The following is a 15,320-nucleotide window of genomic DNA, read 5'->3' as shown; positions in this document are numbered from 1 at the left end:
GTCAAGTCAGCTCCTCATACGCTTATTTAGGCTGCATACGACCGGAAAGATGACATGATTTTAATTTGCTCTGTTTTCTTCATCGGTTTCTTAGTCCCTGTGTCTCCAGTGCCTGTCCTCACACATGAAAGTCCCATCCTTATACGATAACAGCAATACCAGATCGCACACGTTGAGCATCTTGGATGTTCCTTTCCCTAGACACTAAATATGTCTCCATCTCCTCCTCTATTTCCGCCATACATCTCTGAAACAAACTACCGTGTAAACTGTCTCTTATCCAAAACCACTTTGTATTCGAGAACAGATCGCAGCTTTATATGTCATCGTCAGCATTGCTTCCCTCTTGTCATATCCCAGCTGTTTTCCTTCTGTCCACCGGTGAAACTGCATATCTGTCAGGTCGTCAACGCTATTCACGTTTTTGTAATCCTTATCAGTTTTTTTACTAATCAGCTGATCTTACCCTACAATTTCTCTCTTTTCCTCTAACCAGTCAACTTTTTCTGTAAATCTGATTCTTTCTTACTCCTGCCATACATTTATGATAATTGCCTTTTCTCACATTCGACATAAATGAAAGTGAAATTGTTTAACATAAGCTAAAAAGACTTACAGTTCTTAAATTCCGCATATTCATTACTATATCTACTGTTTTTATCATTATTGTTGTTATTATTCATTGGTTCACTTATTTACATGGTACTAATATAACGATAACAGTTTTAATAACAAATTATGATCATTTTTCGAAGAATACCACGAACCATACTGCACGTGTTCAGTATAACTGCCTTCTGCAGTTGCCAACAGAGCGAAAGATGCAGTTTTAGATTTAGGTCCTCCACAGTCCGTTTGGGAAAACACCGCTGGTATGATGAGTATATACTTTCGTTTCCACAAAGCGCTTATCTCATCTGCCAGGTCCGTGCGTTAGGCCTTCATCTCACTGCAAGTGGTTTGAAAATCATGGTAACTGGCTACAACGATGTCTCTGAGCACGGTGCACTGCTCAGCTTCAGTTATTATTATTATTATCACTATCAACTCATAGAATATGCATACTGTTATGTCACTAAGGATGCCTAGTTAGAACTAACAAAGAGCCTGATGTCATCTTACCAGGTGAAATAAATGCGTAAATAAATAACAACATACAAAGAAAAGGTCAAAAAAGCTATACAGAAGAACCAACTGTAAGGGAGCAAATGTAGTATACACTACTCTTCTTCTTCTTCTTCTTCTTCTTCTTCTACCAAAAAGGCTAAGCCTTGTCTCTGCGGCCACAGCTTCTTCTTCATCTCCGTGTATGGAGAACATCCCATCTCTCTGATCGTAGTTTTTAAATAGGACGTTCTCGATTGTCCCTGGTTTTCTTCCCCATGATCTTGCCTTCTGAAATGTTTTGTAAAAGATTATCATTTCTAATTAAGTGACCAATGACTTTTTCTTTGCTTTGGTCTATAACTTTCAGTAGATCTTTCTCCTCTTCTGTTTCCTGTAGAACCACCTTATTTGTGTTTTTATTAGTCCAGCTAATCCTTGTAAATCTCCTCCAAGAACTAATTCGAGACGAGCTTTGTCCTGCTTTGCTAATGTCCAGGTTTCACATCCGTAAGTCGGAGGAACCCACACAGGCCTTTACAGATCCTTTCTCAGTGTGGAAAATGATGTGCTTGTTCAGTAGAAATTTTTTTTAATCAGTATTATTCTTCTCTATTGTTTTTCTTCATATAGCTACCGAAATAGGGAAATTCGGTTACTTCCTCGAGTTGCTCACTGCCTACAGTCTTACTTCCACCCCATTTCCTGTCTATAACCGTGATTTTTGTCTTGTTGATATTTATTTTTGGTTTTGCGATCTCTCTATGTAAGACCTTACGCAGTTTATTTACTTCTTTCTCCGAGCCTGCCACTGTTCCAGTGTCACATGCAGATCTCAAGCAATGAATATGCATACCATTAATTCTGATTTTAGTAATCTTTCTTTCATTGTTATTATTGCCTCCTCGTTGAAGATATTAAATAAATAAGGTGATAAATGGCATCCCGGTTTCCTTCTAATTTTTGCTAATTTCTTGCTATCATTAATATTCGGTTCAGCACATTGACTCCTATATACAATCAAAATTATTCGCCTGTCCTACCAGTCACGTCCTACATTTCGCATTGCGTTAATTAATAACTTCCAATCAACCGTCTGAGTCAATAGATGCTACACCCGTTTTTTTCTGTTTACCTCCAGTTTTATTTCCAAAATTTGATGCAGTGGAAAATATTGCTTGCATCGTTCCTTTCCATCATCTGAAGCAAAATTGGTCATTGTGTAGGTTCGAATCTAATTGTTTTTTAATTCTTTACCACTGACAATAAATTTTTGATGTATTTGACAGAAAGGTTAATGTGTTATAATTTGTGCCGTCCTTTACATTTGGCCTCTTGGATCACGTAGTATGTCTACTTTTTGTAGAATCAGGTGGTGTGATACCTTTTTCATAACATTTAGATACCACAATATGATATTATCACCATTATTTTCTAGGAACTCTGCGGAGATGTCATCAATGACCGTTGCTTTGTCTGATTTTAACCTGTTTCTTCCGAGGAACAACAACCTTTTGCTATCGGTGCTGCTCTATTGTTTTCATCAATTAGTTTTTCATTTCTAATCTTCTCTTCTATCCGTCCAGTTTCAGCAGCACTGTACAGGACTTCAGTATACCCTTTACATATGTCATTTACATCTTCTATATCAAACAGCAGCTTCGCATTTTAATCTCTCGCTGTCTTACTCGTCGTTCTCTGCCTGTGCTGCAACAGCTTATTCTTGAAATAATCTTCATCCTGATTCCCAGATTGGAAATAATCTTGAAATGCTTTGCTGATTTTTGCCCGTCAATTTTTTTCGCTAAGCGGCACATTGTTGTCAGATGGTTGTTGATTGCTTTATATTGATCAGTGCTCTTTTCTTTTAGTTTGTTCCTGTTGCCGATAAGATCAAATACTGCTGGTGTCATCTAAGTTTTCGTTGGTTCTATCTTTATTATTCCTAATGCGTCTGCGGGTACACTAGTACCACCGGAACTTTCACAGAAGAATGCAGTTGAGCAAAGTCCAGCCTGTATGTAAACTGCCGGGAAAGAAAGTACACGTGGAAAGACGTCGGTTTCAATATGATGACAGCCTGTGCCACCTGGGAGGGAGCAGATGTAGTGATAATGGTTTCAATCTCGTTCGCCAAAAGGTAGCGCAGTGGCATAGCTAACAGAGGGCCGTCTATGTGTATCCTTTGATAGGGAATGCTCACAGCCAGAAGGCACAGTGTGCTGCATACGTGTGAAGCAGCCAACTATGCCGCGGAGACGCACTCGTGCTCTCTACAGCCAACTGAGCGAGTTTGGAAGGGGTAAAATTGTGGCCTTCTGAGTGGCGCGATGGTCCTTTCGGAGAACTGCCACACGAGTTGGACGCGCTGCGTCAGTTTTATTACGATGCTGGTTTCAGTGGTCACGTGAACATTCTCACACCCGTAGAGGAGGCTCTGGACGCCCATGCTGCACAGACGCCAGCCAGGATCGTCGGCTTGTAAGGGCAGCAGTGGTAGATCGTACGGCTGCGACAGCACAGATAATAATGAAATGATAATTAAATCAAGACCCCAACCTGTCGACAGGTGCTGATGCACATCAACGGGGACAGCTGAAAATGTGTGCCTCGACCGGGACTCGAACCCGGGATCTTCCGCTTACATGGCAGACGCTCTATCCGTCTGAGCCACCGAGGGCACAGATAGTAGTGCGACTGCAGGGATTTATCCTTTGCACGCTCCCTGTGAGACCCACATTCATAACTTAATGTTCACTCACTACATTCGTAGTGCCCCTCCCCATTACACTCATTACTCGCGGCAGACAATTTTACCGAGTCCCGTATGAGTTCGGGCAATGCGTGTGCAACCAGCACAGAAGAAGAAGTTCAGTGACCGGTTAGCCTTAACTATATAAAGATGTTATCTGTTCTTTCGGGCATGACTGAAAGAACAGATACCATCTTCATATACGCATAGGTAAGTGGTCTTGCGAGGCCAGACGTGTCAACGCGAATTATTGCGAACCGGTTATTAGTTGTGGGACTGTGGGCACGCACATCTCTATCCCGTCTTCCACTCACGTCATAGCATCGACGTGCACAGCTCGACTTGTGCCGTCAGAGGATCGCTTGGAAGGTGGAATGGCTCTCCGTGGTCTTCAGCGATGAAAGCAAATTCCACCTGACGCAAGTGACAGTTGTTTGCGCGTACGGCACAGACATGGTGAGCTCTGTCTCGTAGGGTGCATTCGTCCAAGGTAAGCTGGCCCCACCATAGGCCGTATGGACTAGGATGCGATATGCAACAACTGTTGTTCACCTTTGGTGTTTCTGAAGGGTAGGCTAACCAGCGCTCGGAACGTGTACAATGTCGTTGGACTCGTTCCTTTGACTTTCTTGCAGCAGGAAGGCGATGTATCGTTCCAACAGGAAAATACCCGCCCACACACTGCGCGTGAAACTCAACGTGCTCTGCAAGACATGCGGCAACTTCCCTGGCCAGCACGATGACCAGACGCGTTTCCAGTCGGGCGCGAGTGGGATATGATGGGACGAGAAGTGACTTGTGCGAGTCGTCGGCGAACAGTTCTTACAGAACTACGTGAACAAGTCGAGTGGGCGTGGCATAGCGTATACCAGAACAGTATTCGCCATCTGTACTATCGACTGGATGGAGTTAGCTCCTACATTACCATCTATGGAGGCTCCACCACGTAGTAATATGGATGTTTCAGTATGGGTCGATACCTGATACCTCAGAACCGCTTGTACTATTGATCTGTAAATGTAATCATTTCATGTACTCTATATGCACTGTTGAAACAATAAACCGTTTGTGAACTGGAAATCTCTCAAAGAGTGTACTAATTTTTTTTCCGGCGGTGTGTACATAGCCTCATAGAAAAATGAAGCAGCCATAAAGGGAGCGGTATGAAATGAAACTTTACTGGGTGCGCCAGTATATGATGTTATTTCTGTGATTAAAAATTCTACCCGTATTTACAAAGAACTTGTCAATATGAGCCCACTTATCGATATGAGGTTGCACTCTCTCAGGTCTGGATGCGTGCATTTATTGGGTTGGAAGGCTTCTCAAAGAGCCATTATATCCTCTCCTGGGGAAATCTGGCCTACAGGTGTTGTAACTGATGCTTGATATCCTCGGTGCTGGCACTGGGACGGACTTGACGTCCAAGCTGTTTCATGTCCTTTCTGGGACAGATTTGGGATCAACATCACGCAGACATTTCGTAGAGACAAGTGCCATGTGGGGGCGACCACAGTCCTGTTGAAACAGGGACTACGATAGTGTTGCATATGAGGTAACACGTGAGGACGCATGATGACTGTGACGTACCATTGTGCCGTCAGGCATCTCGTAGTCACCACCAACAGGGACCCGGAATCATACTGGACGCCTCCCCACACCGTGCCGCCAGGAGAACACCGCTGTGCCTCTCCAAAACGTAGGACGAATGAGATCTCTCTCCAGGTCGCCGCCATACTCGCCGATGATGGTCATCTGGGGTCGAGCAGAACCGCGATTCATCGTTGAACACAATGCGACGCCATTCCTCAGCAGTCCTTGCTTCCGAACACAGCCGTTTGTGTTGTCGAGTTAAGAACGGCCTGCACATGGGACGGCAATTCTCTAGTCCAGTTGCTCCTAGTTTTCGTCCAATGATGCGGGATGTCATACAATGTTGCAGGTTGGCCATTACTTGTTCTCGAATGACAGTCGTAGATGTGAAGTGGTTACGGTGTATTTGGTGCCCAGGATGGCGACCCTCCTTTGTAGTGCTCAAACACGGTGGACCGGAACCTTGACGACAAGTACCTGTGCACTCACGTTTCCATAAAATCCAATAGTGGGCCACTGTCACATCCTAGTTCCCCTTACCTCTGGATGTTACACGAGTTGACCAGCCGACCAAATGTAGATCCAAGTTGAGGCCCTTTTCTAACTCTGTCAGGTGCTGATAACAATGTCTCAAACGAGTAAGCGGCATCTCCGTGTGCTTCATAGTCCTCACACAGCATCCGATTTAATCACAATGCTATGACAGTGCCGGAGGTACCCTCATATGGCGAGAGGTGGGAACACGTAACACAGCCAGGAACACCGTCGAACATGATCGTTTTGTAGGTTCAGGTGTTATGGTGCGGAGAGGCACAGTGATGTATGGGTGTACTGACATCCAGACTTTTGAAATTATTAGTTAATTTGTTATTATTGTGACACTGCTTTACTTTCCCAGGTGCTTGTATTCGTGAGTTAATTCAGTCCCGACTTCTTTTTTATGGATACCAGAGCGCATCCTCATTGAACAGCGCAGGCGGAGGAATATCATTCTGTTCGTCTCAGTGCGTATTTCTTTCACTTAATGTACTAAACATCATCAGTTCTTTTATGTATGGTCCAAGAATGGCTCTGAGCACTATGGGACTTAACATCTATGGTCATCAGTCCCCTAGAACTTAGAACTACTTAAACCTAACTAACCTAAGGACATCACACAACACCCAGTCATCACGAGGCAGAGAAAATCCCTGACCCGCCGGGAATCGAACCCGGGAACCCGGGCGCGGTGTATGGTCCAAGATTCATGGAGCTATGATACATGGCATTGACACGTCATGCGACAGTTACTTTCAGCCTTACTTTTCGCAGATCCGGTACGTGGAAGGAATAATTATTAGACCGCGTGACAGCTACGATCGCAGGTTCGAATCCTGCCTCCGGCATGGATGTGTGTGATGTCCTTAGGTTAGTTAAAGTAGTTCTAAGTTCTATGGGACTGATGACCTCAGATGTTAAGTCTTATTGTGCTCAGAGCAATTTGAACCATTTTGAATAATTATTAGATAGGTAAACGTATGAAACTTTACTCCTCCCATAGTTGACGTATTTGAACTAACTGTGTACAAACCAATTTGAATCAAACTTCTATCTATTTTAACTGAGCAGCTAGAAACATTCAGATCTTTAGGGGTGGAACACAACTTGCTGTACATAACTGGTTGTGTTCAGGTGGGTGTTCTGCTGGCGGAATATTCAAGCTTCATGTTCAAACGAGTGCACACTTTCCTGAATGTACAAATTAAATCACCCGTGGACTAGGTATAATTCTACTGGTGTCTCAGAACGACAAACTTCCTAGATGTGCCGTTTGAAGACAAGTTGGGTTAGATATTATAATGCGTCCTCTACTGCCATATGAGAGGCAAATCGGAAACTCATAAACGAAGTTCGGTCTGCTACGGTTATTCACGTGGGATAAAATAGCATACACATCCATTCAGTGCGATGAAGTGTTGCTGATGCTCGCCGAATGCGGATGCGAAGCCAATGAAGCAACCAGCCTTTTCCCAAGAGGCACACAAAAAAAGAGGGATAGAGAGAGAGAGAGAGAGAGAGAGAGAGAGAGAGAGAGAGAGAAAGAAACGATGCCCCGCGAAAGTGTTACCACATTGATATTCGCCGGCCGGGATGGCGGAGCGGTTCTAGGCGCTACAGTCTGGAACCGCGCGACCGCTACGGTCGCAGGTTCGAATCCTGCCTCGGGCATGAATGTGTGTGATGTCCTTAGGTTGGTTAGGTTTAAGTAGTTCTAAGTTCTAGGGGACTGATGACCTCAGAAGTTAACTCCCATAGTGCTCAGAGCCATTTGAACCACATTGATATTCATACAGATCGACGAAAAAGAAAATTTTAAACATTTACCGCGGATGTATGTATGTGTGACGCAGCAGCACAACTTAAACGCGCAGCTGGTAAGGGTCGTAAACAGCAGACATGTCGATACCAGAGCATAAAGTCTTCACAAATTTTATTCCGTGTACTCAGCTGGTCAGTAATTATGCCTCTCAGACGCGTGAACAGTATGCACAGAAGTCAGCGTTTGAGAGAGGTTGTAGTTATCGGCGAATCGCTCGACATCTGAATAGGAGCGATGCCACTATTCATCCATGTTCACAGCAAAGGATGAACCATGACCGAACCGAACGCAGCGTCAAGATGGAAACAGTCGACTTAGAGGGAAGATAGAACGTGACGACCCATCTATCATCACAGAGACATTCTTAGCCCCAGGTCCATTTTTATCATAGATCCAACGTGCAACTGGTGCTTCACTGACCATAAGGGCCATTAATAGATGTCTCACACAATGGGGACTGAGTTAACGGTACTTCTTGGGCCGAGTACCATTGACCTCTGTGCACCACCAAGTCCGTTGGCGGTGATACCGGGCACATTCATCTTGGAATCTCATTGATTGGAGTTGAACTGTCTTCGATAACTACTCACACTTTAAACTAAACGTCACGACCAGCGAAGACATGTTTGGAGACGTCCCAGAGAGCGGCGGGATACCAACTTGATAGTCGCTCCCATACAGCTCGATAACCACGATTGATGGCCTGGGATGCCATTTTATTTCATAGCAGGACTCCTTACAACACAGGTCGACTTTATTCTATGCACCGTTTCGTTACCGTTCATGGCATGGGCGTCCATTTCAGCAAGATAAAGCCTGCCCGCGCACAGCGGCAGATTTTACTGCTTGTTTTCGTGCTTGCCTCGGCCGGTAAGGTCTTCGGACCTCCCCCCAATTGTGAACGTTTAGAGTACTATGGGAAGGACCCTTCAACCAGCTCGGGATTTTGACGATGTAATATGACAACTGGACAGAATTTGGCACGCCATCCCTCAGGATGACATTCAACAATCTATCAAACAATGTCAAGCTTAATAACTGCTTGCATGAGGGTCAGAAGTCGACCATTTGCTCAATTTGTGAAGCTCTTTCTTTGGAATAAATCTTCCAATTTTTCTGAAATTCGAATCATTGGTTTGCTTACACACGTACATCACCTGTACCCATTTCCGTCCCATTCGGATAACTCCTTCATGGTGAGTCTTTTTTTTCCAGAATATACTGTGGGCCAAGAGCTCCATTACTCAATACGTTCTTTCGAGTTGAACAACGACTTCTAGGAACAAGTAGTTATAAAAAGATGCTTCAGTAATAGATGAAGACCATCAAAAAGTGGGGATACTGGAGTGTTTGTTTTAGCTTCAGTACGTCACGATTTTCATGTCAGCTTCGGCGAAGGTCCTGCAGTCACTGATATAGCGTTACGTCTGTATGGTGAACAGTACATGGTCACAAGTTTCACGTGTACCACCTGTCTCTGCCACAAAGACTGCATGCCATGAACTCAATAGGAGAGTGACTTTCTATGGACGACTCCTGAATAATTTCGCTCTGGACGCCTTATAAAATGTTGTGCTCTCTGTGGAACTTTCCCAAGTTAAGGTGCAATGAACCGTATTAAAATGCCTTACTAGGACTCAAAAAATCCTTGTGGTTATGTTGATCGTCAAAGGAGATAGTCCATTAATGTCTGACGTGAAATCGTCGGAGATGAAATAATCGGTCCACACTACATGGCAGCTACTCTGACATGTGAGCGGTATCAAGCTTTGTCGTCAATAGTCTAGGTGCTCTCCTTGAAAATGTCGATTTAGGTATTACAGGCCGTATGAAGGTTCAACCCATTCTGCAGGTGATGTTATGGAAAAGCAGAACAATGGATTTCCTGGACGATAGGTCGCATTTGTCCTCAAGAATGACACCCACGGTCACCCCATGTAACACCCGTAGATTTCTTTTTGTAGTGATATCTAAAGTGTTTTGTTTGTGTCTGCGAACCCACAACCTCAGATAACTTCAAACAGCGCATCGAGGAAGCATGTACCTCGTGACATCAGCGATTTTACGGGCTGTTTGCAGGTCGTTTAGAAGGCGCATTGAGCTACGCATTCAGAAAATGGACACTTGCTAAAATACCTCACTTCAATGAACATTCCCCCGCCAGGACACAGACAATTACATAGAGCATGTAGCATCAACTTCTAAAACTTTGAACGTTTTTAGCTCCGTAATAAAAACTGATCTTTTTCTTATAATTTAAAAAGTGTACTCATATTGAGCTCGAAAGGACGATTCTTAGTGATTACTTAGAAGAAGAACTGCCAGCTACACACAAAATCTTTCCATTGAATTTCCAGGCACATAAAACATGAAATGAATGATGCGATGGCACGTCAAAATTAAAATTACTATGTACATCACAATTCGTCAAAACATCGTTCCCACATCATAACATGTTATACCTACCAGCATGCCACAAGACTTCTGCGTCTCAGCGTATCTATCCGTGTAAGAAATTTGTTGTACAGAAAATTATGTATGTCTTCTTCAAACCAACAGTTCAGTTCATGGAATCAATGAGAATAGTGTGCATCAATAAGACTAACGTCCACAAAGTTTTAAAGTCACTTGCTTTGATCCAGAAAGATGTCCATTGTTCAAGAACACAGATTTTCAATAACTTATTACCAGCTGTAAAAGGTTTAACTACTAATAAAGGACAATTCAAGGAAACCTAAGGGATTTATTGGTGATCAGCTCCTTGTGCTCCGTTGCGAAATTCCTTATATTAATTAATATCAAATAACGTTAGTGTTAGATAAAATCGGACGTTACATTCTCACTACAGCAATACGGCCTATGTAAGTTAATAAAATTATCCCAAACATTTTAGTGTAACTATGTTTACAAATTTGTGACAAGTTTGGCTTTAACTTACAACTGAAAATTATTTCAAATTTTCACTTTTTCTGAACACCATTTCACTTAGACTCCGTCAAGAAAAATTAAGCACATCTCTTCTTTGTAAATATCTATTATGTATTTTTGTTTTATGACACATACTACACTCCTGGAAATTGAAATAAGAACACCGTGAATTCATTGTCCCAGGAAGGGGAAACTTTATTGACACATTCCTGGGGTCAGATACATCACATGATCACACTGACAGAACCACAGGCACATAGACACAGGCAACAGAGCATGCACAATGTCGGCACTAGTACAGTGTATATCCACCTTTCGCAGCAATGCAGGCTGCTATTCTCCCATGGAGATGATCGTAGAGATGCTGGATGTAGTCCTGTGGAACGGCTTGCCATGCCATTTCCACCTGGCGCCTCAGTTGGACCAGCGTTCGTGCTGGACGTGCAGACCGCGTGAGACGGCGCTTCATCCAGTCCCAAACATGCTCAATGGGGGACAGATCCGGAGATCTTGCTGGCCAGGGTAGTTGACTTACACCTTCTAGAGCACGTTGGGTGGCACGGGATACATGCGGACGTGCATTGTCCTGTTGGAACAGCAAGTTCCCTTGCCGGTCTAGGAATGGTAGAACGATGGGTTCGATGACGGTTTGGATGTACCGTGCACTATTCAGTGTCCCCTCGACGATCACCAGTGGTGTACGGTCAGTGTAGGAGATCGCTCCCCACACCATGATGCCGGGTGTTGGCCCTGTGTGCCTCGGTCGTATGCAGTCCTGATTGTGGCGCTCACCTGCACGGCGCCAAACACGCATACGACCATCATTGGCACCAAGGCAGAAGCGACTCTCATCGCTGAAGACGACACGTCTCCATTCGTCCCTCCATTCACGCCTGTCGCGACACCACTGGAGGCGGGCTGCACGATGTTGGGGCGTGAGCGGAAGACGGCCTAACGGTGTGCGGGACCGTAGCCCAGCTTCATGGAGACGGTTGCGAATGGTCCTCGCCGATACCCCAGGAGCAACAGTGTCCCTAATTTGCTGGGAAGTGGCGGTGCGGTCCCCTACGGCACTGCGTAGGATCCTACGGTCTTGGCGTGCATCCGTGCGTCGCTGCGGTCCGGTCCCAGGTCGACGGGCACGTGCACCTTCCGCCGACCACTGGCGACAACATCGATGTACTGTGGAGACCTCACGCCCCACGTGTTGAGCAATTCGGCGGTACGTCCACCCGGCCTCCCGCATGCCCACTATACGCCCTCGCTCAAAGTCCGTCAACTGCACATACGGTTCACGTCCACGCTGTCGCGGCATGCTACCAGTGTTAAAGACTGCGATGGAGCTCCGTATGCCACGGCAAACTGGCTGACACTGACGGCGGCGGTGCACAAATGCTGCGCAGCTAGCGCCATTCGACGGCCAACACCGCGGTTCCTGGTGTGTCCGCTGTGCCGTGCGTGTGATCATTGCTTGTACAGCCCTCTCGCAGTGTCCGGAGCAAGTATGGTGGGTCTGACACACCGGTGTCAATGTGTTCTTTTTTCCATTTCCAGGAGTGTATATCCTTGAGTAAATCCTCACTGTGGAACGAATGAAATATGTATGTATTTGTCTATGTAATCGTATTTTATGTATGAAATCCAGAAGGATGCAGGCTGCAATTGTTACTTGGAGATGTAGAGGCTTGCACAGGGTAGAGTAGCATGGAGAGCTGCATCAAATCAGTTGTAAGTAGGCTGTTTAGGTTTTGTTATTGGTAACGCCACCTCTGTGTGAAAATCACTGGCTGTGCTGTGTGAAGTCTGTGGCTAGTTAGTATTGTTGTCTGCCATTGTAGTGTTGGGCAGCGGCAGCTGGATGTGAACAGCGCGTAGCGTTGCGCAGTTGGAGGTGAGCCGCCAGCGGTGGTGGATGTGGGGAGAGAGATGGCGGAGTTTTGTAATTTGTCATGAACTGCTATATATATTATGACTATTAAGGTAAATACATTGTTTGTTCTCTATTAATATCTTTCATTTGCTAACTATCCCTATCAGTAGTTAGTGCCTTCTGTAGATTGAATCTTTTATTTAGCTGGCATTAGTGGCGCTAGCTTTATTGCAGTAGTTCGAGTAACCAAGATTTTTGTGAGGTAAGCGATTTGTGAAATGCATAGGTTAATGTTAGTCAGGGCCATTGTTTTGTAGGGATTTCTGAAAGTCAGATTGCGTTGCGCAAAAAAAAATATTGTGTGTCAGGTTAAGCACAGTCCTGTATAATTTTTCATAGGGGACGTTTCATATGGCGACCCTGCCAGGATTCGAACCTGGAATCTTCTGATACGCATAACTTCAGATGCAACAGTTCGGCGCACAGTTACGATTCAGGGAGAAATTCTCCACCACGTGATGGACAAGGAAGAAATTAAGGAATCTACCGACATGACGACAGACGATATATTCGTAACGACAGAGCTGAATTGCATCAGAACTGCCGGGATTCAAACAGGGCAGGGCCTTCTCGTCAGAGTGAATTTGTAGAAGTTAGGTCTCCTAATTCCAATAACGGCGCGCGCCAACAAAGAGACAGACAATGACTCGCACAGCAGGCAGCCGCGTGCGCCCGCTGGCTCCGAGAAAAATAACATAAGACGCTAGCCTTGAGAAAAATTTTAGCATTCTTTACCGATGTATACAACATGATAATTGCTTTGAAGTTGAAACTCTATGCACTAGGAAGAGCAAAGGTTTGTCTTTGCCATAAAACTTTTCACTTCACATTTCTAGTATGCCTTGTCAGACTTAAGAAACTGTTAACATGCAACAATGTTTGAAGTTAAATATCCAGTCAATAAGAAATTTATGATCTACTTCCAAGAAAACGAGGGCACATAAATAGACATTTCCCTTCACAGGAATTGCATAAATAATTTCTTTACGATTTGGTAACTTATCTGCTAGTGCAAGTTCTCGTGATGCATCACTCTAGTGTTAATATGTGACATAGGTATTAGACATGGCCATTTTTAGTGTAATATTTTTCTGCTTGAGCATTGTCATGTTCAGATTTAATTTATTGCTTTTGCTTCTGCTGTTTGCGAGGCATAGTGCTACTGAATTTTAATTTGTGTTACTCTGCTAAGCCAGTTTTACTACAGATTTATTTTTCTTGTTTGCTGCTCATTGCCTTATATTAGTTGTAATTTATGCTGCTTGCTTTGCCTTTTGTATTTTTTTTGTCATTGCTGTTTGTGTTAATTGTTTTGTACTGCTGCATTGCCTCGTCCCTTAGTTTAGCATCTGAGCTCAGTAGATTTAAGTTAGCTTAAGAGGGGGAGACTATAAGAGAATGAGTTGCGATGAATTGGAAGAAACGCATTGAGAAGATATAAGAAACAGATTTGGCAAAAATGAGTATTGTGCACTGAGAAATGATTATTTTGAAAGAAATATGAATAGAATACAGTAAGCAGGTATAGATAGGTCTTTTTGGGAATAATGATGAATGAAGGGAGATCTCCGAGAAGTAAAGAAAGTTTTGTTTGCAAAATACTGCAGTAAAACTAACCCTGTCCTTTCCTTGTATTATTCCGCTATATGTTTGTGTACCCTTGTGTATTTATGTTCTTCCTGTATTTATATGTGTATCTGATAAGATTTATGTGGTGGTGGTGGTTAGTGTTTAACGTCCCGTCGACAACGAGGTCATTAGAGACGGAGCGCAAGCTCGGGTTAGGGAAGGATTGGGAAGGAAATCGGCCGTACCCTTTTAAAGGAACCATCCCGGCATTTGCCTGAAACGAAGATTTATGTTGTAGAATTTTTCTGGTACTAAGATACATTCACTAATGACGAGGAATACTGTTATCCTCAAATATAATTTGCATTTATAATATGTAATTTTCTTTGTAAAGATGTTTACACATTATTAATTCTGTTCTGTTTCAATTCTCATGTGTGAAATTAATGTTTCGAAAACTATTCTCATTGTTTTATTTATTTACTTATGTCATTATTCCTGTAACACTGATGTATATGTTATTTCTATTCTTTTGTAAAGCTTGTACTGCAAATGTTATCTGTATTATTATATTTTAAAGGTGTATTTTGTACCTTTGTTATTGTATTCTTATGCTATAAAATTGTAATTGACACCAGTTCATCATATTATTAACTTGTAAGTTACATTTCACTGCACACGTTTATGTTGGTCATAGTATATGGACAATATGTGAGAAGTAGGGACTGTTAGTGTTTGCACGTGTGTTAATAAATCAGCAAGGGACTGGATAACAGCATTGCTGGTTCTAAGGACAATTCCAAAAACTTTGTGAGTGCACAAGTGGTGGTTTATGGACTTGCTATGTTATCCGCAAGACTCTTCAATGGTGATTGTGCACCTGCATAGTCACAACAGATGGCTGCTGGTCATCTCTACAAGGACTACAGTGGGTCTGCATCTTTGATGACCGACCAATACCATTATCTCTACAAGGACTACAGTGGGTCTACACCTTTGCTGACTCACCAATACCTTTATCTCTACAAGGACTACAGTGGGTCTGCATCGTTGATGACCCACCAATACCATTATTTCTACAAGGA

The 15,320-nt window shown here is 43.6% G+C and overlaps 1 non-coding gene across 1 annotated transcript; it reads right to left on the bottom strand.

Moving 5' to 3' along the window:
* Positions 1-3,710: 3,710 nt before the first annotated feature.
* On the bottom strand, positions 3,711-3,785 carry Trnat-ugu. Its single transcript has one exon. It is a non-coding gene; the product is annotated as a tRNA-Thr (tRNA).
* Positions 3,786-15,320: the final 11,535 nt, after the last annotated feature.

The sequence above is a fragment of the Schistocerca piceifrons genome, chromosome 8 (genome assembly GCF_021461385.2).
Source record: "Schistocerca piceifrons isolate TAMUIC-IGC-003096 chromosome 8, iqSchPice1.1, whole genome shotgun sequence".
Taxonomy (NCBI): domain Eukaryota; kingdom Metazoa; phylum Arthropoda; class Insecta; order Orthoptera; family Acrididae; genus Schistocerca; species Schistocerca piceifrons.
Note: the sequence above shows the minus strand (reverse complement) of the source record. Positions and strands in the feature narration are given on the sequence as shown.